Consider the following 24,225-nt stretch of genomic DNA (forward strand, 5'->3'; position numbering starts at 1 on the left):
GACTTTGGTGTAAGCAGCAAAGTCTGTGCCTTCACTTTTGCAGGTTAGAAAATGTATTTGTGCAAAGTTAGATTTTGTTAGAGGCAGTGCCTTTTTCCTGAACGTCTGCCCCAACTCAGTCATAGCAGCTGTGACCCTGCTGATGATAGTCTGACTGTTTCGCGTTATTCACTGTCTCAGTGGCCATTGCCGTAGCACCACCGAGTATTCACAGGAGGCGTTGATAAATATCAGATGTCATGATAAGACTGCTGAAGATAAGACAACAGTGCAGGAGAGCATTAGGTTGTAGCTTTTGTATGTTTGTATATATGTTTGTTTGTATATGTTTGTATGTTTGTACACCGTTTACAAATGCTTGTAATGTTTTCTTCAGCAGGCATGCAGTTCTTTTCTTCTGCTGCACCCCAAGGTATTTGGTCTTGTCAGGGTAACTGTAGCATGGGATTCTGTGGGTAACCCTGGATGTTAAGATTAAGCACTCACTGGGTTTCAGGTTTTTGGGTGGTTTTTGTGTCCACATTAGAGTTTTTGTAGGTAAAATCAGTGTTCTGTGGCATGTAGACCCGAGGGGGATTGATAAGAATTCTCTTACTTTGAAACATGTTTGAACTAAATGCATTTATGAACAAGAAAGCCAGTTTAGTACCACCGTGGGAGCTGGACTGTGGGAACTTTTTTTTTCTTTTTCCTAGCAGTGGGGACGCACTGGAAAGGGGTTTTTTTGCTTCTACTTCCTACACCAAGAAACAGCATTTTTGCTTCATTGTGTATCACTGGAAACGCAAGCTTCTTCTCACATGTCTTACTAAGACTAAATAAAATTATACTGAATGCCGTTCTGTGCCCACGTAGCGTTGTTTGTTTTTTTGTGTGGTAGTCCCTGGCTGTTAAAACCCTGCCATTTTCATTTCTGTGCCCACGTAGCGTTGCTTGTTTTTTTGTGTGGTAGTCCCTAGCTGTTAAAACCCTGCCATTTTAATTTCTGTGTCCACGTAGCATTTTGTTTTTTTGTGTGGTAGTCCCTGGCTGTTAAAACCCTGACATTTTCATTTCTGTGCCCACGTAGCGTTGTTTGTTTTTTTGTGTGGTAGTCCCTAGCTGTTAAAACCCTGCCATTTTCATTTCTGTGCCCACGTAGCGTTGTTTGTTTTTTTTTTGTGGTACTCCCTAGCTGTTAAAACCCTGCCATTTTAATTTCTGTGTCCACGTAGTGTTGTTTGTTTTTTTGTGTGGTAGTCCCTGGCTGTTAAAACCCTGCCATTTTAATTTCTGTGCCCACGTAGCGTTGTTTGTTATTTGTGTGGTAGTCCCTGGCTGTTAAAACCCTGCCATTTTCATTTCTGTGCCCACGTAGCATTGTTTGTTTTTTTGTGTGGTAGTCCCTGGCTGTTAAAACCCTGCTATTTTCATTTCTGTGCCCACGTAGCATTGTTTGTTTTTTTGTGTGGTAGTCCCTGGCTGTTAAAACCCTGCCATTTTCATTTCTGTGCCCACGTAGCGTTGTTAGTTTTTTGTGTGGTAGTCCCTAGCTGTTAAAACCCTGCCATTTTCATTTCTGTGCCCACGTAGAGTTGTTTGTTTTTTTGTGTGGTAGTCCCTGGCTGTTAAAACCCTGTCATTTTCATTTCTCTTTACGCATTTCCTCTCCAAAGATTTCTGACAACAAAGGCAGAAGTACTGCACCTCGACCTGCGAAGACGTTGTACTGCATGTTTAGCTAAGTAGAACAGCACTAGCTCAGGTTTTCCGAGTAACCAAAAGGAACAAGAATCATTTAGTTTGCAAGGTGGAAGGCAGTTGCATTTTTGGGAACAAGACCCCAGTTTCCTTTTTTTCTACTATGCCTCAATTTCTGGTTTGTTTAAAACATTTTTGGGATGTGTTTATTAATTTTTCATATTCCACTCTTATCCTTTTCATGGGTGTAGGGGACCTTGACTTCACTGCTACACTCACTGGTCATAAGACAGATCACCAGTTCTAGATGAGATACCAGATTATTGCAGGAAATGCTCACAATTTATAGGCTCACTGTTTCCATCCAAAACACCAACCAGTGCCGACCTGCTGAGAAGGGAGTGAGAACACCGAGTGAAGTGACGCAGCAACAGCACACTGCTTTGTCGCCCTTTTATGATGTAAGACTGTCCTATTCTGCTGCTATCAGTGTTGCCGGGTTACCACTGTGCTGCTCTTTGTGATGCAAGAGTAGTTTAGTTTGCCATTCTGTAGGCTTATTCTGTTCTGTGTTCCTCAGTGGGATGTACATTTTCAAATTGTGGCAATGAGAAGCAAACTATTAAGTATGAACATACTGACACTTGTAATTTAAAGTCATCTTGTTAGGAAGGATTATTTAAAGTCATCTTCTTAGGAAGGATTATTTAAAGTCATCTTCTTAGGAAGGATTATTCTTTCGTGCAGTTACCACAGTTTTGAGAATTTCTGAATTGCTGGTTGTTTTTGTTACAGAACCTTTCAGCACTTTTCATTAAGATATGTTCACCTTTGAAACCAATGCCAGGTTTATTCCCAAAGTGGAATTTTAGTGACTCTCCAGATATGCTTTCAGTTGTTTGTGTGCCAGAGCTTTATTATTTACAAAACCATACTGTATATCATTGGCATTGAAGCTTTTTAGATGTTTAACTTTTCCTGTGCTGTACGAAATGCAGAGGACTGTGGGAGCACCAAAGCAAGAGCTCTCAAGTTGGTTTGTTTAAAAAGTGTGCGTTGTTTGTCAGAAGTATGCAGTCCTTCATTGTGGATGAGTAAGGATTTAGTCTGCTAGAGCAGTGGCTACTCTATGGTCTTTTCTTTGTAATATCTCCATCAGTGAGATATGTGGTGCAGCTGCATTTGCTTCAGTGTGTACACACCTTCTAAGCATTGCAACCTGAATGTTATGTTCAGGGCATCCGGTAAAGACATTTTTTTCTGTCTGTTTTGTTTTTTGAGTTCTCCTCCTCATGTTTCTCGTTGTTCTTGGTACATGTTGCATGTGTGTGATTGTGTCACAAAAGACTCTTGTGATAAATAGACACATTACTTCAGAAATTCATTGTAGGGATTAAAATGTAATTTTGCTTCAGAGTTGTGGAGTTCCTTACCAAGACACAATCGCATTTTATGGAGTCTCGATATTACTGGGGGGAGGTTATTTGATCTTATTAGACTTGTGGTAGTTCCAACTTACATGAATGAGGTCAGCTTAGACAGCTGAGGAGAGGAAGTGGGTAACATTACATGAGGTATGGTGTAAGATTCTGATGAGTGTGGACAGGATAGGCTAGGATAGTGCAAGATCCCGATGAGTGTGGATGGGACAGGCTACGATGGTGCAAGATCCCTGTGATGCCCATGCAGTGGCCCAGTAATCAAGGAGTCTCAATCTTCATCACTAGCACCAGTGAGGGGCGTGCACATTGGGGGAGATAAGAAGCACACACACAGTAAAGTACAATTTCCCTTAAGAGCACACAGAGATCACAGTCAGTCTGAGGCGGGTTTCTCCCTTTCTTTCCAGATCCCCAATAAGACTCTCCACTGGCACAGCTGTAGGGTTCAGATCTTAGCCGAGTAGTCAAGCCAAAACCTCCAGTACCCTCTCTGTCCAACTAGTGCTTCGTGTCCCTGCCCAAGTAGCTGACACACACACACTTTGAGATTTGGTTTATATGCAAACACACAGACACTCCTTGGGAAGGCTGGCACAGGTTCTCCAGCTATGCCCCCTCCTGCCAGGCTATAAGGGTTTACCTTCATAATGTCGACCCTGCTTCCGCTAACACCGAACTGCAACTTCACAAAACTTCGAACATCAAATTTCCGAACTGCAAAATCTCGCCCCCTTTTTGACCCATGTTAGCACTTGTTTGTAGGTGTGGCGTAGTCAGAAATTTCAAAATTCAAAGTTTTTTCAACATTCAAAAGTTTTCGCTGTTCTGGTTTTGCGGAAATGGTTCGGTGATGTGGCCATTCGGTAATACGGGATCGACATTATGAAGGTAAACCAGATATAAGATAGTAATCACTGCCACCAACTACTCTTATCAGCTACTAATAAGGCCCTTCTCAAAAGGTGACGAATTTCGCTGTGTAATATTACTGTTATCCAAATAGTGTGTCTCAGGGCTAAAGCTATTAGAGTAGCTTGGACAGTATCACTGAATACATGCAAAGTACTTGTAAGAGCTTAAATTACCTTTACACAAAACAGCCACCATTGAAAGGTTTAAAATATGTAATAATAAATAATAAAAACACAAGACAAATCTGATTACTTCAACACAATGACATTACAGAGTTCAGAGATTACAGGAAAATGCTTTAAAATAATACTGTAGGATAGTCTGACATAAATATAGAAAACAGCAAGACTGATCTGGCTATTTATATCTATCTCTAAGAGAAACACTGTTCTAAATAAATATCTTACTTACAGAGCAAACACGTGCTGGTAAGTGGATGTTCTTCAGACAGAATCCAAAATGCTCAAATCTTTCTCTTTGAGAAAGTCTTAAATTGATAAACACACAGTATTGCTGAGTATTTTCACATTACATCATTTTTATCACTTCTTTATTTCCCATGCTAACAGAAACTCAGAATTTACATTTCTTATAAGCTGCACCTGACCAGGAAGCCACAGCAATAAAAGACATTATACATGTAAAACCTTAAATCAAGACAATGTAAATAATTTCCTGGCCCAGACATCCTGTCTCTGAGCTTGAGATTAAAGTCATACAATGCTTGACTTATCAGATGTCCTTCAAGAATGCAACTGCAGTCATAACATGTGGGTTGTCCTGCCTCAGGCAGCCCTCGGTCGGCCGGATTCCAAAGTCTGGGTCCGACATCGGCTGATGTCGCATTTCTCTCCGACGTCAGAGCGGCTGGAGTACATAAGCATCAGCCGACGCCATTTTCTTCAGTCTTTCTTGCCGCGCGGTGCCCGAAGCAGAAGCAGTTCGCAAGTGCCGGTCGGTCAGCTCCTGTATTCTTCGATACCGAAGTCATCATAAAAGCTAAGTACCCGTTGGGGACCTTTTCTTGCCTCAGCCGATGTCAGAAATTACTGAAAAAGTTAACAATTGTCTTTCTTGTGGTAAACAAATACCTCATAAGGATTTCCACTCTTACTGTCTTCCTTGCCTTGGCCCAGACCACGACGTCTCGGCCTGTGTAGCCTGTGCTCGCTTCAACAAGCGCACTCTCAGGCGCCGGGTGGAGTTCGCTGAAGATTTTTTCGGCGATAAATTTGCTTACACCATGCCGTCGGAACTTCCGACATCGCAAACTACCAAGAAGCGAAAAGACCGGGACCGACATCCTCGGCCCGTGTCTACCACCGACTCCACGCCAAAACCTAGCGCGAGTGCTCCGGTTCCCTCTGAGATGGTTTCTCCACCGCTCCGAACCGAAGACACCGCATTACCGACGACTCCGATTCCGGACACCACTCCGACGCCAGTTATCGATTTTCCTCTGGATACCAAAACCGAGGAAATGCCCGAGACCATTGCTGTAGACAAGGTCACTCCTGCATGTGGAGCTGCCAGGCCTCCTATGGCCATGTCTATTAAGGCCTACACTAGGGCTAAGGCAGCCAGCAAAACAAAGCATCTTACTTCTAAAACCTTACCTCAGCCTACTCCAGAGACACAAATTATGTCCATGGCTGCTGACTTAATTTCTATGATTAGAGGTTCATAGGCCCATCCTGAGAGAGGATCCCAGCCTCCTTCTGATAAAAGGCCCCGGGTTGAACCCTCTGACCCTATTCCTTCAGATGAAGATTCTGAGGGCTCTGTCCACTCTGATAGCCAGGAAGAGCTCTTCCAGACCTATGAGGACTCGGATGCAGAAGATTCCATCCCCTCGGCCTCCCCTCCTGAGGATATTTCCTTTGGGGAAGTTCTGCATACCATGAGGGAACATTTCAAGTGGCAAGGGCAGGAATATTCTGATTCCAGAAAACGCCTTAGGACCTTCCTTAAGAAGCCCCAGCACAGGCCCTTAGCTATTCCTCCTGTACTTGATGTTTTGGATGATTTATATTCTGACTCTAGTGCTACCCCTGATTCTCTTCCTCCTGCTCCAGCCAAGCCAGACAGGTATTACAGGGTCCCAGAAACTCATTCCCATTTATTCAGGGCCCATACTGCTGATTTGGAAACTATTTCACAGGGGCCTAAAGGAGTTTCAGCTTCCACCTCTAAAAATCCATTGCCCTCCAACAGGGAAGCTAGGTCATTAGAGATGGGGCAAAAGGTTTACACATCCACTACCTTATCTATGAGAGCTTTGAATTGCCTTTTTCATATGTTACAATATCAGGATTTCCTGTTAGAAGATTTACAAAAAACATTAGCCACTCCTGATCCTTTAGACAGGAAAGCTTTGCAGGAAGCTGTACATAACACTCAGCAAGTAAGCAATCACTTCCTGCAGTGTGGATATGATGCACTGGAAGCTTCATGTAGGGCAGCTATGACAGGGGCAGTCATTCGTAGACATGCGTGGTTAAAAGATCAACCTCTACCAGATCATGTAAAGGCAAAACTTCTGGATGCACCTTTGGAAAAGAACAAGCTTTTTGGTGCTAATGCTAAGGATGTGTTAAAGATCATCGAAGAAAAAGCAAAATCAGTTCAGACGGTGAAAGATTTCCTCCAGGTTCAACCCCCGAGATTCAGTAGGAATTGGCCTTCAAAAAATTGGTCCTTTCCTAATCCAGAAAAGTTTCAAAGGGGTAAAAACAGACGTGGCCGAGGAAGAGGCCAATACAGAGGCCCTTACAGGGGACGACAATGGCAGCCAGGAAACCAAAGAAGTGGCGCAGGGGTTTCACCTGCCCCACAGCCACAATCTCAATGACTTTCCTCTACTTCCGCCTACCAGGGAACAAATAGAAGCTCCCTTGGGCGGGAAATTATCTCTGTTTGCAGAAAATTGGCACAGACTGACAAAGGACAAATGGATTTTGGACATTATAGACCGAGGGTACAGGTTCCATTTTCATACCTTACCAAGAAAACAAGGCATGCCAAACCTACCACAAAACCAGAGGGCAGAGGCTATCAAGCAAATCACTCTGCTGACTCGGATGAAAGCAATAGAAAGAGTTCCACAACAAGAACAAGACCAGGGGTTTTACTCAAGGCTGTTCCTTGTTCCAAGAAAAGAATCTCAATGGAGACCAATACTGGACTTGTCCGCATTAAACACCTTTCTCATAGTACCAAAGTTCAAAATGCTGACTCTACAGCAACTCCTTCCCATGCTGGGCAAGGGGTCTTGGCTGATTACTCTGGACCTCAAGGAGACATACCTGCATGTCCCTATCAGACACAGCTGCAGAAGATACCTCAGATTTCTTGCAGGGCCAGAGCATTATCAATTCTCAGCATTGCCATTTGGCTTATCTACTGCGCCCAGAGTGTTTACAAAATGCCTGGCTTCAGTAATTGCTCATTGCAGGCTCCAGGGGATACAAATTTACCCGTACCTGGACGACTGCCTCATACAAGCGGACGACAAATTGATGTTGACAAAAAACTTGGACTATGTCATACGATTACTTCAAGCTCTGGGATACACAGTCATCTTCCAAAAGTCAAGACTGCAGCCATCCCAGCAAATAATCTTCTTAGGAGCCAAACTAGACACAGCCTCTCAAATGGCTTACCTGACAGAAGACAAGCAAGAGAAGTTAACTCATTACTTCAAAGGTTTAGCAAAACTCACCCAGATGACTGCAAGGAGATTCCTACAGGCCCTGGGTTACATGGCATCCTGCATTCTCCTGGTTCCATTAGCAAGACTACACATGAGAAAGCTTCAATGGTACCTAAAAGCATTTGGTCTCAACACAGCAACAACTTGGAGACAATCATACCGCTCATTCCATGCCTACAAAAGGAATTCCTATGGTGGGCCTCGGTGAGCCAGGCAAACACAGGTATGTCATTCAAAACCACAGATAACACAGACCATGACCACAGGCGCCTCAGACCTTGGATGGGGGCGCACATGGAAGGCAGGTGTATACAAGGAAAATGGTCTCCAAAGGAAACACATCTGCATATAAACCAAAAGGAAATGCTGGCAGTAATGCATGCCATCGAGGCCTTTCAACACCAACTTCTGCAAGGCCATTTACTGATACGGACAGACAACACCACTGTGATGTGGTACATAAACAAGCAAGGGGGCACCCACTCTTACCCCCTTTGCAGACTGACAATGCATCTTTGGGAAAAATCACTGAGCCTAAACATCCAGTTACAATCCTAGTTTGTTCCAGGCAAAAAATGTGTTGGCGGAAAGCCTAAGCAGGAATTTCACAGATCCACACGAGTGGAGGTTACATCCGAAGGTCTTCACACAACTCACTTCGACATGGGGCAGGCCAGAAGTGGACCTATTTGCCTCTCACCTCAACCATCTTCTACCAAAATTCTGCACAAGGATATACCATCCACAAGCTTGGAAAATAGATGCCCTCTCATTCAACTGGAACTTCCTAACAATCTATGCATTCCCACCTCTGCCACTGATGACCTCAGTATTACTAAAGATCAAAGCAGAGAGACCCAAGGGAATCATAATAGCTCTGGAATGGCCAAGACAACACTGGTACCCACTACTACGGAGCATATGTCACACCAGGAGGTGGGCCCTTCCCCAATGGCCTCTACTTTTGACACAACACAATTTCGAAACAGTTCATCCAAACCTTCAGACACTGCAGCTAACAGCCTGGGAGATCCCATAAATAACCTCAACCTATCTCTCTCCAAGGAAGTTCAGCTGATACTAACAGAGGCTCGAAGACCATCCACCAGAAAGGTTTACTTAGCAAAGTGGAAAAGATTCAGCAATTGGAATACCAGCAAGGGACATGATGCATCATTGTTGAACATCTCACTCATCTTGGAATATTTGGCAGATATGCTAAAGAACGGCCTCTCATATTCTTCCATAAAGATACATGCAACAGCTATTTCAGCTAGATACAACACTGATCCTCCTGTTTTTTCACACCTTTTGCTAAGGCAATTCCTCAGGGGAATCAAGAACATTAAGCCACCCAGAAAGGCCCCAGTGCCAGCCTGGGACCTCAATTTTGTCCTAGAAAAACTGACTCTACCTCCATTTGAGCCAGCAACTTCAGTTGACTTGCAATTTCTCTCATGGAAGACAGCTTTCCTGTTGGCAATTACCTCAGCAAGAAGGGTTTCGGAACTACAGGCCCTAATGGCAATACCACCGTTCATAATTTTTCACAGAGACAGGGTTTCATTAAGGACCAACCCTACTTTTATGCCAAAGGTGGTATCTAGGGTTTCTTTAAATCAAGCCATTCATCTGCCTGCTTTCTTCCCCAATCCTGAGAATAAGGGGGAAAGATTGTTGCATACCTTGGACATTCACAGACAACTTCGATACTACCTGGACAGAACCAAGGCCAGTAGGAAGTCTGAACAACTTTTTGTAGCTTACGCCCCTGCAGTCCAAGGAAAAGCAATTTCAAAACAGACGATTTCAAAATGGAATGGACATTGCATCAGATTCTGTTATTCCTTTCATGGAAAGACTGTTCCAGCCAATGTCAGACCACATTCCACCAGAGCTACAGCCACCTCTACAGCATTCTTAAGAGGGGTGCCTACTAAGGACATTCTAGAAGCTGCTACATGGAGCTCCGTGCATACATTCTCCAAACACTACAATCTCCCTCTATACTCCAGATCCAGAGCAGGCTTTGCTTCGGCAGTCCTGCAGGGTTTGATTGCCACACCATCTTTTTCCTAGAGCATTCCTCCTCCCCAGCTAAGCTATGGTATTCTACCCACATGTTATGACTGCAGTTGCATTCTTGAAGGACATAGTACAGTTTTGTACCTACCATAAATGTAGATGTCCGATAGACATGCAACTGCAGTCGGATTTTCCCTCCCTCCATACCCCTCTATGCCTAGGGTCCACTCCTATCCCTGTTACTCTTAGCTGGGGATATCTGTTATGGTGTATTTGTTTTATTGCTCATTTATTTGTCTGGAATCCTGTTTTTGTCTTCCAATTTGATTACAGCCTTCCTTGGAGGGCACCTGGCATCTGGGGCAAGAAACACTGAAGAAAATGGCGTCGGCTGATGCTTATGTACTCCAGCCGCTCTGACGTCGGAGAGAAATGCGACATCAGCCGACGTCGGGCCCAGACTTTGTAATCCGGACGACCGAGGGCTGCCTGAGGCAGGACAACCCACATGTTATGACTGCAGTTGCATGTCTATCGGACATCTACATTTATGGTAGGTACAAAACTGTACTTTTTCTTCCAGCAGAGTGCATTGTGGTTACATTTTTGAAGCTTAGTACAACATATAGTTTAATCATAAGATATAGTTCTCTTTACATTTGTAAACCAAGCCTATGGATTATATTAACATTTACAAATGACATAGACTTATCTACAAAATTCTATCTAGCTAGGCTAACAGCCTTCACATTCCTGATGAGTGTGGATGAAATAGGCTAGGTTTTCATGCCTTAATTATGTTACCCCAGTTCCTTAATTGTCTTTTGAGTAGCTGCTGACCTTTGCATCTGACCACATACACATCGTTTTTTAGACTAGGGAACATTTTTTAGCTGTTTTTAATTAAGCTACATGAGTGCTCTGTGTAGTGACTGAACAAGGTGTTTGGGTACGTGCGTACTTTGTAGTGACTGAACAAGGTGTTTGGGTACGTGCGTACTTTGTAGTAGCAGAACAAGTTGTTTGGGTACATGCGTATGTGAGCATGGCCTTTCAACACGTTTCATTTCAAAGACTGACTTGCTCAGATTTTGCTGCATTGCATAAGTTAGCCACAGGGATATTTTTCTCAGATATTTACAGGAACCTAGAGTATGGTGGTACTGCACAATGAATACCTTTGCCCTGCTGGTGCTATATAATGAATACCTTCGGCCTGCTGGTGCTGCATAGGGAATACCTTTGGCCTGCTGGTGCTGCATAGGGAATACCTTTGGCCTGCTGGTGCTGCATAGGGAATACCTTCGACCTGCTGGTGCTACACAATGAATACTGTCCACCTGCTCTTGGCGCTGCTTGTAACAGCAGTACATTAATGACGCCTCTTTCTTCTGTGATGCACTCTTTTAGTTCCGGTGTCAGTTCTCCCCTGTTGATTGCCTCTCTCTCAGTAAGTACAGTGACCCTGTGTGACCCTGTGTCTGCAGTAGCACTTCTTCAGAACACTTGTTAATTTTTCTGAAGTCCAGTTTTCAGAGGGCAGACTTACTACCCAGCATCAAGACCATCTTTATTTTTCAACAGCAAGCCATGCTTCACAAATGGCAAATCAGCAGACCCGTGGTGGATGTTGCTGCAACTACTGTGTCACAAAATCAGTAGTTTTAGTTTCTGCTGTAAAAGTTTGCTTTGCATCACTACTTCATAGAATTACGTTTTCATTTTCCTTTGTAAATGCCGGTATGATTTGCACTTTGAAGTAAAACCATATCATTCTTGAATAGGTTAAACCAATGTATATGCAGGTAATTCTGCACTAAAAGGAAAGGTTAGTGTGCAATGTCTTAGGGTCAGAGTAGGCCATCCTTGAAGAAAGGGTGTGAACATCACACTTCCAAGCATTAAAATAGCGCATTATGACTTTTTTGTCTACTAGCCTGTATTTTTTGACTTTGTAAAATGTTTATAAGATGCCAAGTAAGAGCCTTCCTGCTTTCCTCCGTAGGGGAACTGTTCCTCGTGCATAATAAGTCGTACCTAAACTGTCATTTTCTCCTGTTTAACATTTAGACCCCAGCCAGCTCTTCAGCCCCTTGTTTCTCCATAACAGTTTGTTCACATCATTGAACAGGAGTAACAAAACATTGGCATAGCGGATATGAGACTAATCCATAGACAGGCTGGCAGTCATGCCTGAGCTGCAGCTATGACACTAATACACAGACAAGGTGGCATTAGCCTGGCTTGGCAGTCATGCCTGGGCAGCAGATATGAGACTGTATAGACAGGCTGGCATTAGCCTGGCTCGGCTGTCATGCCTGGGCAGCAGATATGAGACTAATGCACAGACAAGGTGGCATTAGCCTGGCTCGGCAGTCATGCCTGAGCTGCAGATATGAGACTGATGCATAGACAAGCTGGCATTAGCCTGGCTCGGCAGTCATGCCTGAGCTGCAGATACGAGACTGATGCATAGAGAAGCTGGCATTAGCCTGGCTCGGCTGTCATGCCTGGGCAGCAGATGTGAGACTAATGCACAGACAAGGTGGCATTAGCCTGGCTCGGCAGTCATGCCTGAGCTGCAGATATGAGACTGATGCATAGACAAGCTGGCATTAGCCTGGCTCGGCAGTCATGCCTGAGCAGCAGATATGAGACTGATGCATAGAGAAGCTGGCATTAGCCTGGCTCGGCAGTCATGCCTGAGCAGCAGATATGAGACTGATGCATAGAGAAGCTGGCATTAGCCTGGCTCGGCAGTCATGCCTGAGCTGCAGATATGAGACTGATGCATAGAGAAGCTGGCATTAGCCTGGCTAGGCAGTCATGCCTGAGCAGCAGATATGAGACTGATGCATAGAGAAGCTGGCATTAGCCTGGCTCGGCAGTCATGCCTGAGCAGCAGATATGAGACTGATGCATAGAGAAGCTGGCATTAGCCTGGCTCGGCAGTCATGCCTGAGCAGCAGATATGAGACTGATGCATAGAGAAGCTGGCATTAGCCTGGCTCGGCAGTCATGCCTGAGCTGCAGATATGAGACTGATGCATAGAGAAGCTGGCATTAGCCTGGCTAGGCAGTCATGCCTGAGCAGCAGATATGAGACTGATGCATAGAGAAGCTGGCATTAGCCTGGCTCGGCAGTCATGCCTGAGCTGCAGATATGAGACTGATGCATAGAGAAGCTGGCATTAGCCTGGCTCGGCAGTCATGCCTGAGCTGCAGATATGAGACTGATGCATAGAGAAGCTGGCATTAGCCTGGCTCGGCAGTCATGCCTGAGCAGCAGAGCACTCTTACTCAGATCACGTTTGGGTTTAAACTGCACCAGGCTGCATTCTTACGCTGATGCTATTTTCAGGTCTTGTAATTAGGTAGTGGAAAAGCTTTCCATACTCATGCATATCATCTCCTGCTAGGTTAGCTTTTTAACATACATTATTGCCACTCGGATTCCTGTACGCATGTGAATTTTGTTTGTGTGTGTGTTTCTTTTTGTTTTTTCAGGTCTGGAGCATAACCGTAATTGCAGGCTGTGACTGCCTTCCCTGGGTTGCTACTTAGTTTGCTTCACTCACCTGAGGAATGCTGGTGGTGTAGAGTTATTGTGTAGTCTGAAGCCATTCTTCTGGGTGCAGGTATTGGTGCATCTCCTTTTGTAGGTTCTGTACATTTTCTTCTGCATTCTGGAGCCCTGCTTTTTCTGTCATCTTACGGAACAGACATCTTCCCGGATGTGATGAATCCGTGGTCCATTCGTCATCTGCCTGCCACTGATTCTCACTCTAGTCTGTCATGTTTCTGTGGCTTGTATGTCAGAGTTAATTTTAATGCTTTGTCAGTTAAATATTACACTACTTGTGGAAGTGTATTTAATGACCGTAGTTAGTAAATCCTTGCCTCACTTTAGCTTTTGAAGCTGAAGCAAATGTGGGCAATTTTTCCTATTGCCTGTTGAGTGCATTTTAATGAATATTACTGTTTGCAGATTGCTATACAGGCTGAAGTTTTGCTTTTACCCTTACCTACCCATGTGAAATGTGTTGCTTAGTTAGATTACTGGGTGCAGTTTGACAACTATGCCTTGGTCAACAGTGTAGCACTGAAATTCTGTAAGAAATTAACATGTCGTCTTTTTCGACCAGTAGAAATGTGTTAAACATTCACAACTCCATATGACTCCACCAATGGTTGCTTTGACTGACTTCTTGAGGATTGAGTTTTGTGCACTTAAAGCACTTACTTATGAGACATTTTCTCTCTCCAAAAAATGAACTCTGGTTAACTTGAAGTGGTTTTGCCAGTCTGTGTATCAGACTGATTTTGTTTTTTTAGATAAGGGTCTTAAGTGTTAATTCCTGGAATTTATTAATGAAATAAAGTTGTTTCTTTAGCATGAGATCTAAAGAATCCTATGTGGTGACTATACACTTTTAAAATTATGATAAAGTTAACATTTCTTTGTTATCAACATTCCCTTAAAAACATAATATTCAAAGCTGCTGTATTGATTTTTGTGTTGAGATGAACCAATAAAATTAATTTTTTTTAAATAACTCACTGATTTTTAAGAAATATTTATTGTTTGCATATGAAGAAATCATTTCCTAGTATTGAAATTAATAATGTACCTGAGTTTAACTGTATAGTGATTTTTTGTGTTACTGTGCATGACGTTTTGCTTTAATTTTTGTCATAAAATATTTACCTTATTCTTTACAGACTGCAGCTGTAAATTTTACTTAGCATAATAACACATACAGCAAAGAGGATAGGAGCAAGAGATTTTTATGAAAATGTAACGAATGAAACTACACAAAAGGGATACTATAAATCATAGCCTTTGCACTGGTTATATTCCTGCAGCATGGAAAATAACCTTTGAAATGCCATTGTTCTGGACTGGCCTGATAACAGTCTATGGTAACTACCAGTAGTCTCACTAGCCTCACATGTGAAGTTATGGATTATATTAAATCAGCCCCTCACTCACATTTCAAAATTTTTCTTCAATCTCACCTCCTTTCAAAGTGGGAATGTTCCTGTACCCTTACCACAGAACTCAAATAATCTATTCACTGTGCTCTGTTACCTTTGCCTCTACTTCCTCTCCTACCCTATACCTCATAAACTCCCCCCAACCAACTTTCTCCACTATATACCATACCCTGTACCTCTCCCACCTCACCTTCTTTTCTCTGACCTCTCCTCATATTTCAAACTCAAAAAAAAAAAAAAAGTTTTTTTTTTAATCTGTACATAAATGTTTACATGGGATACTGCGGTGGTGGTGCTGCAGTAGCGTTGTCGCCTCACAGTTAGACGTTGCCCGTTCGATTCTCAGAACGTCTTCTATGTGGCGACATGCGTGAATGGGCGTTCCTTCATTGAAGGTTGTGCGTTAGGCCTGGCAAGCCAGCACGTAAAAATCTACTGCCAATCATTAGCGGACCGGAGTTCCGCTGTGGCGACCCCTAACCGGGAAAAGCTGAAAGACACAAACAAACATAAATGTTTACATGCATGTTTTTTTCATCTGAAACGTCCGTACTTTAATATGTTTAGACTACATGAATCTTACTTTGTAATTCATTATCTAGGTTTAGCAATGTTGTGTCTTTTTTTAACAGTTTGTATATTCTCTCTGTACTTTTCACAGTTTACTTTTGTATAACTGTTGTAATACTGTCTGTAGCTTGTGGAGCTTTTCTCTCCGTGTCTCCACTGAAAATGGGTTCTTACAGGACCAGTGGACTATCCCGGTCATCAAACTGTAATAAATAAATAATCCTCTTCCAGTAGCTGGAGGACTGTATCAAATTTTTGGGGAAAAATGATGGTGCCTACACAAAAGTGATACTACAATTCATAGCATTTGCACTGATTATATTCCTGCAGCATGTAAAATAGCCTTTGAAATGCCATTGTCTGGACAGGCCTGATAATAGTCCTTGGCCTCACTAGCCTCACATGTGAAGCTGTGGATTGTATTAAATCAGCCCCTCATTAGTCTAAATATTGAAAAACTGTTAACCCTGGACCCTTGTCAATTCAGATTTGCCCTGCTTCTTTAACCTTGTTCATCATCATCATCATCATCATCTTACGGCTGTTCCTGTTAGGGGTCGCCACAGTGGATCATCTGTTTCCATTTCTTCCTGTCTTCTGCAACTTGCTCTGTTACACCAACCACCTGCATGTCCTCTCTCACCACATCCATAAACCTTATCTTAGGCCTTCCTCTTTTCCTGTTACCTGGCAGCTTAATCCTTAGCATCTTTTTCCCAATATACTCAGCACCCCTCCTCAGCACATGTCCAAACCAATGTAATCTTGCCTCTCTGGCTTTGTCTCCAAACCTTCCAACCTGGGCTGACCCTCTGATATACTTATTCCTAATCCTGTCCACCCTTGTCACACCCAGTGCAAATCTTAACATCTTTAATTCTGCCACATCCATCTCAAACCTGCCTTTTTGTCAGTGCCACTGTCTCCAACCCATATAACAAAGCTGGTCTCACTACTCTCTTGTAGACCTTCCCTTTCACACTTACTGGTACTCGTCTGTTACAAATCACTCCTGACACTCCTCTCCACCCACTCCATCCTGCCTGTACTCTCTTCTTCACCTCTCTTCCTCACTCACTGTTACTCTGAACTATTGACCCCAAGTATTTATACTCATCCACCTTTGCCACCTCTACTTCTTGCATCCTCACAATTCCTCTATCCTCCCTCTCATTCACACACATATATTCTGTCTTAGTCCTGCTGACCTTCATTCCTCTTCTCTCTAGAGCATATCTCCATCTCTCCAGGGTCATCTCCACCTGTTCCCTACTCTCACTACAGATCACAATGTCATCTGGAAACATCATAGTCCACGGGGACTCCTGTGTGATCTCATCTGTCAACCTGTCCATCACCACTGCAAATAAGAAAGGGCTCAGAGCTGATCCTTGATGTAATCCCACCTCCACCTTAAATGCATCCGTCACTCCCAACCCAGACCTCACCACTGTCACACTACCCTTGTACATATCCTGTACCAGTCTTACATACTTTGACACTCCAGACTTCTTCATACAATACCACAACTCCTCTCTAGGCACCCTGTCATGTGCTGTCTCTAAGTCTGCAAAAACACAATGCAACTCCTTCTGACCTTCTCTGTACTTCTCCATCAACACTCTCAGAGCAAACATCGCATTCCCGGCATGAAACCATACTGCTGATCACTAATCATCATGTCCCTTCTTAACCTAGCTTCCACTACTCTTTCCCATAACTTCATGTCGTGACTGATCACTGATATATTTAATCCCTCTGTAGTTACTACAGCTCTGCAAATCACCCGTATTCTTAAAAATCGGTACCAAAACACCTCTCCTCCATTCCTCAGGCATTTTCTCATTTTCCAAGATTTCATTAAACAATCTGGTTTAAAATTCCACTGCCATTTCACCTAAACACCTCCATGCTTCCACAGGTATGTCATCTGGGCCAACAGCCTTTCCATTCTTCATCCTCTTCATAGCTATTCTTACTTCCTCCTTGTTAATCCATTGCACTTCATGATTCACTATCCCTACATCATCCAACCTTCTCTCCCTCTCATTCTCTTCATTCATCAACCCCTCAAAGTACTCTTTCCATCTGCTCAACACACTCTCCTCGCTTGTGAGTACATTTCCCTCATTATCCTTTATCACCTTTACCTGCTGCACGTCTTTCCTAACTCAGCCCCTCTGTTTAGCCAATTGGTACAGGTCCTTTTCTCCCTCCTTAGTGTGCAACCTTTCATACAACTCTTCATATGCCTTATCCTTCGCCACTCTCTCTTTGCCGTGCACCTCATCTCCTTATACTCCTGTCTACTTTCTTCATCTTTCTGACAATCCCACTTCTTCTTTGCCAACCTCTTCCTCTGTATACTCTCCTGTACTTCATCATTCCACCACCATGTCTCCTTGTCGTCCTTCCTCTGTCCAGATGTCATACCCAAGCACCTTTCTAGCCATCTCCCTTACTAGCTCTGCTGTAGTTACCCAGCTATTTGGTAACCCTTCATTGACACCCACTGCCTGTCTTAACTCATCCCTGAACTCCACCTCACAATTACCCTTTTTCAGTTTCCACCATTTGATCCTTGGTGCTGCCCTCACACTCCTCCTCCTCTTCTTGATCACCAATGTCATCCTACAAACCACCATTCTATGCTGCCTAACTACACTTTCCCCGATCACCACTTTACAGTCTCCAATCTCCTTCAGACTGGCCCTTCTACATAAGATATAATCCACCTGTGTGCATCTTCCTCCACTCTTGTATGTCACCCTGTGCTCCTCCCTCTTGTTAAAATACGTATTCACCACAGCCATGTCCATCCTTTTCGCAGAATCCACAACCATCTGACCTTCTTCATTCTTCTGTTTAACACCATACCTACCCATCACTTCCTCATCCCCTCTGTTCCCTTCACCAACATGCCCATTGAAGTCTGCTCTAATCACCACACCACTCTCTCATCCTTGGGTACAGTCATCACCACTTCATCCAACTCGCTCCAAAATGTTTCTTTCTCATCCATGGCACACCCAACTTGTGGAGCATATGCAATAACAACATTCATCATTACACCATCAATTTCCAGCTTCATAAACATCACTCAATCCAACACTCTCTTCACCTCAAAACACTCCTAGCATGTTTGTTCCTTCAGGACAACTCCTACGCCATTTCTCCTCCCATCCACACCATGATGAAATAATTTGAAACCACCTCCGATACATCTCGCCTTACTCCCCTTCCATCTGGTCTCTTGCACACACAATATACCAACCTTTCTTCTGTCCATAATATCAGCCAGCTCTCTCCTTATACCAGTCATACTGCCAACATTCAAAGTTCCGACCCTCACTACCACAGTCCTAGCCTTTCTCCTCTCTTCCTGCCTTCTGCCATGCCTTCCACCTCTTCTCCTCCTTCGGCCAACAGTAGCCCAATTTCCACCAGCACCATTTGGCAAACAGTACTGGTGGCGGTCATTGTTAACCCGGTCCTCGACCGGTCTGGTATGGAAATATTTACTGGTGTCCGCATGAAATATTTGGCGAAGTTTTACGCCAGATGCCCTTCCTGACGCAACCCTCCACATTTATCCAGGCTTGGGACCGGCACAAAGAAACGCACTGGCTTGTGCATTTCTTTGTGCTGGTCCCAAGCCCGGATTCTTTAACCTTGTTAATTTCTTTAGAAACATCACTGAAGCATACCTAGATCTGGCTAAGGTCTTTGACCCTATTCAACATGCAGGCATTATTGACAAATTTGTAAACTTGAAAGTAAGCCCTTGTGTTGTGCAAGGGATGGCTTACTTATCTGACTTGAACCCCTGTGGTTAGAGTTGCAGATGCCACTTATGAAAGCAAATAGGTTAGCAGTGGTGTACCACAGGGCTTCATGCTGGGCCCTATCCCATTTAGCATCTGTTTCTCAGACTTTCTGGCCAACATTGTTGGCCTTAGATTATCTAAGTTTACAGATCGCTGTAAACTGAAAGTTATCTTCAGATCTTGTATGGGCTGACAATTGCTCAACACAGTGGTCTCAAATCAAATGGGGAAAAAACACAGTGTTTTGTTTTGTTAATAAAAACACGTTCATCATTCTCACTGCTGCAATAGCCTATGGATTGTATCCTGCCAAGGATACAGCAGTTTGACAGCTTCCAAAAGCTGTCATCCTCTCACAAATTGTCACTGTGGCAGTCTATAGGCTGGGCCCTTTTGGGATGGAGCAATATTTTGGTGATTGCTGCTGTTTTTTCTGCATTATAGAGAATTTATTTTTTGGCAGAAGAAAAATTGCCTCTTCCTGTATGTGTTTATTGAACTGTTGCTTTTAAATCACCATTCAGAAAATAAGTCTAGCGAGGGAATATGTTGTTTTGTGGTTTGCATTGCACTTGAGGCTCAAAGTGCAGTTGTTTAGTGGCTGGAGGGCTCGATTTAGATTTCAGTTTCTTTTCAGTTGTTATAAGTTAGGCATGTTTGCATGGGGCTGCTTACTGTGCAATGGTATTTGACAGTGCCCTGTACAGACACAAATGCTTGAACAATTAAGATTACCTATAAAAATACTACTAGGACTATAAGCCATAACGTAGTGAGGCATTGTAAGCCGTAACGTAGTGAGGCATTGTAAGCCGTAACGTAGTGAGGCATTGTAAGCTGTAGCGTAGTGAGGCATTGCATGCCGTAACATAGTGAGGCATTGCATGGAGTTAAGTTTAGAGAAACTAGCTTGCACATGAAACAGCACTAATACTTGGCACTTTATAACTCTTGCTCCTAACCCTGGAAACCACCCCAGAAGACCCCTGTATAACCCAGTCCTTAAACCATCATAGCCTACTGTAATGCAGCTCTGGACAGCAACGTGGGTAAGCAGTTTCCAAATGTCTCCATGGCCATCTTGGTAGGTGTAGACATCCTGAGACAATGTAGCAGTTTTCTCATGTTCACAGACAGCCATTTAATCCTTAAAGAAGGGAACAGAGTATGCAAGAGTAGTACTTTCACAATTTTCTTGTAGACAAAACTCTCACTTAAACAATGTTATCAGTACACACACTACATCAACCTTGCATGCTGTCCACTGCATCAGACACACTTAGTCTGAGGCACAAAAAATAAACTTTCCTAAACCTCAAAGACCTCCTAAGCCTACAAAGAGCAACTCCTGTCCAGAGTAGTCTCTAAAGCACATCCCAAAAGTAACCCCAAATACCGCACATACTCCTATACCTAATGAACCCTCAAGAACGGAGCCTTTAAGTAAGCAAGCAAACACATTACCCAGGACTCTTGTCACAGGGGACTCCTTTTTACAAAGTACAGATGATCTTCGTGTTTCACTGTTACAGTCATTACATTTGGGTAATCTGCTGGTAGGTTGCCCTCAGTCGGCCTGATTAACAAAGTCTTGGGTCCTGCGTCGGTTGCTGTCCCTTCTTCCATGATGTCAGGTCGTCAGGGGTATAAAACATGCAGCCAACGCCATTACACCAGTCTTTCTTGCCGTGCAGTGCCCGAAGCAGAAGCAGTTCGCAAGTGCCAGTCGGCCGACTCCTGAAATTTTCATTTTCGAGTTTCAGAACCGAAGTCTTCAACTAAAGCTATGTACCCCGTTGAGGAAACTTTTCCTTGCTCCTTTCCTATGTCAATAAATGTTAATAATTGCATTACTTGTGGAAAGCAAATACCTCATAAAGATTTTCATTCGTACTGTATTCCTTGCCTAGGCCCTGACCACAACGTACCTTACTGTCAGTTATGTGCTTTATTTAATCAGCGCGCTATCCGTCATCGTTATATTTTTGCCTCTCATTATTTCGGTTCTCGGTTTAATTATCCAGAAATGTCATTGATTAGCCATCTGACTACAACGCAAAGATAAAGACAGACAGGCCGTCGAGGTCCAAAACTGCCGACGACGCTTCTTCTAAGTCAGTTGCCAGTTCGCCGGTACTCAGTGAGGTGCTTTCGCAGCTCCTGATACCCTCTACTTCTGATTCGCAGGCCTCTACTGAGACCCATTCGGAGTCCATTATGCCATGAGATACTTCAGCTATTGAACCAGTGGATCTCTCTACCTTGGATGGGTCCGGAGCCGCTGTGCAGGCACCGGCTTCTGAGGGTGTATTCAGGCCTACAGTCTTGCATAGTAAAACAACACTTCCTTCATTACTAAGGCCTAAATCTCGATCCATGTCTAAAAAACCGTTGCCCAGGCCACATGCTCAGGCCCCTGTGCCTAAAAAACAAATGATAAAAATGGCTGAAGATCTAATTAGGGGTAGTAACCCCCCCCCCCCAAGAGCCCTAGGGCTGAGCTTGACTATGAATCTTCTGATCAGGTTTCTGTTTCTTCTGACTCTTCTGATGACCTGGATTTGTCCATACCTACTTATGAGGATTCTGATGCAGATGATTCCATTCCCTCTGCTTCCCCTCCTGAGGACTTTTCTTTTGGGGAAACTTTACATACTTTAAGGGAGCATTTCCACTGGGAAAGCCAGGAATTTTGTGATTCAAAAAAGAGGCTTAGGGATTTTCTTCTTCTACCTCAGCATAGGCCTTTGGCTATACCTCCTGTACTAGACATTGTTGATGTTTTCTCGGAATCCAATTTGGCCCCTGATTCCCTGCCTCCTGTTCCTAGTAAGTCTGACAGATACTACAGGGTTCCTGAGTCCCAAAAGTTCCTTTTCAAAAATCCTGCTGCAGATCCAGAGATTATTTCTCAGGGGCCCAAGGGCATTAAGGCTTCTACTGCTAAAAATCCTACCCCTTCTGATAGAGACTCCAGGGCGCTAGATAGATGGAAAAAAAAGGTGTATACTTCTGCAACCTTGGCAATCAGAGCTTTAAACTGCCAATTTCATATGTTAAAATATCAACAGCATATTATTGGACTGCTTAAACAGAAAATGATGTTGATTCCTGACTGTGTGGAAAATAAAGATTTACAGGATTTAATGCATTCTGCTGAACAAGTTGGAAAACATACTTTGCAATGTGGTTTTGATTCTTTAGAGGCCTCCTGCAGGGCTGCTGTTAGTGGGTCTGTCCTTAGAAGACATGCTTGGCTTAAGGAAGAATCTTTGCCTGATCATGTTAAAGCTAAATTGTTGGATGCTCCTTTAAATCAGGACCGCCTGTTTGGCAATAAGGCTGAAGAAGTTCTAAAAAAGATGGAAGATAAAGCTAAATCTATGCAAACTGTTAAAGATTTCTTACAAGTGCAACCTGAAAGATTTAGTAGGCATTGGCCTACTAAGAATTGGTCCTTTCCAGCCCCTTCCAGATTCTCTCAAGCCAAACCCAGACACAGCAAAAACCCCAGGATGTGAGAGTGTTCAATCTCACCGTTTGTTCTTACAAATGGGTGTCGGAGCCGATCCTCGGCTCCGAGTCGGCCGCTTAGCAAAGCTCTGCATCTAGGAGAAGCTCGAGATCAACCTACCTCCCACAATTCCCTCTGCCTCTACCTCAGATCTAGTTTGCCGCTGCAACCGATCGCATCGAATTGAGAGCTCTGACCAACTTTTGGGAAGATAAGCTAATTTCATTTTATATTTCTTGTAAAATCTTCTGATTTTTTTTGGGGAACTACCTTTAGAGTGTGTGTGTGTGTGTCTTCATCCTTGGCTACTCTAATATATATATAGTTTATATATGTATATGTATATATATATATATATATATATATATATATATATATATATATATATACATACATACTTTAGTTTCCTTAGGGCCTACCCCTCCTAGTTCTAGGTTTAGGGTTGATTTTGATATTGTGTTTGTGGACTTGTGTCTAACCCTTTCAAACTGTTATTTGGTACTTGTTCAATTGCTTGGTTTTTCAACAGGATATGTCTGAAAAAGCTAAGTCGGGATTTAAGAGGTGTCAGTGTGGGCAAAAGATGTCTGTCACTGACAACCATAGCTCCTGTGTCTACTGTCTTGGCCCTCTCCATCTACAAGAAGACTGTTCTATTTGTCATTCTTTTAGTGGAAGGGTCATGACAGATAGACGCAGGAAGCTTATGGATAGGGGTCTTTTGAAGCCTTCCTTCCAAGAGGAGCTTGACAAGTCGGACCAGGCTTCTAAGTCCTCGAAGGGATCGAAGACATTGGAGCCCATGTCATCAGCTCCGAGTTCTTCGTTTAAAGTTTGTTCACCGGTTCCACAGACTTCGGGGCCGAGTGTCGAGCTTCTTACTGTGACCGAGCCTCGAGTCTTGGAACCAGTGTCGGAGCTTCCACCTCCTGCCTTGTTGAGGTCGGTACCATCCTCGGTTTCTTCGACCCGTTCTTCCAGGCCCCTCTCCGACACCAACGTAGATCATGTGGTGCAGAAGTTAATGGAGAACACGGCCCTGTCCAAGCTCATTTCAGTCTCCTCCCAATTGGTGTCGAGACTCGAAGGCCTTCCCTTATCTCCATCTGGTCCTCCTCCAAGGCCTACACAGCTTTCGGAGCCGGGAGATGTTGATCTGATGATTGTGGAGCCCTTGGTGCCGGAACCGTCCCTTCCTCGGTCGGCACCGTTGACCTTGACTCCGTCGGAATCGTTGGCGGACTCGCGGAACCGACGATCCCTCCTTGGCTCCGGGACCGAGAGTCGAACCGATCTTTCGGTGCCGACTCTCCCCCTCGGCACGGATCACTTCGGCTCCGTCCTCGGGGTCGATGCTTTTGGCCTCCGCGTCGGAGACACTTCTGCGTTCTTCGGAACCGGAGGACTCCTCGGCTCGGGGTCCGGGGGCTTTTGACCTCATGAGGAAGGTATTGTCTTCTGAGACAACCACGTCAACAGAAACAACTTCTCTTTCCCATAAAGGTCCGTTGTCTACTTCTGCACCCACGACTACCCATAAGCATA

This window comes from Protopterus annectens, chromosome 13.part0 (assembly GCF_019279795.1).
Source record: "Protopterus annectens isolate FY-2018-M chromosome 13.part0, PAN1.0, whole genome shotgun sequence".
Taxonomy (NCBI): domain Eukaryota; kingdom Metazoa; phylum Chordata; order Ceratodontiformes; family Protopteridae; genus Protopterus; species Protopterus annectens.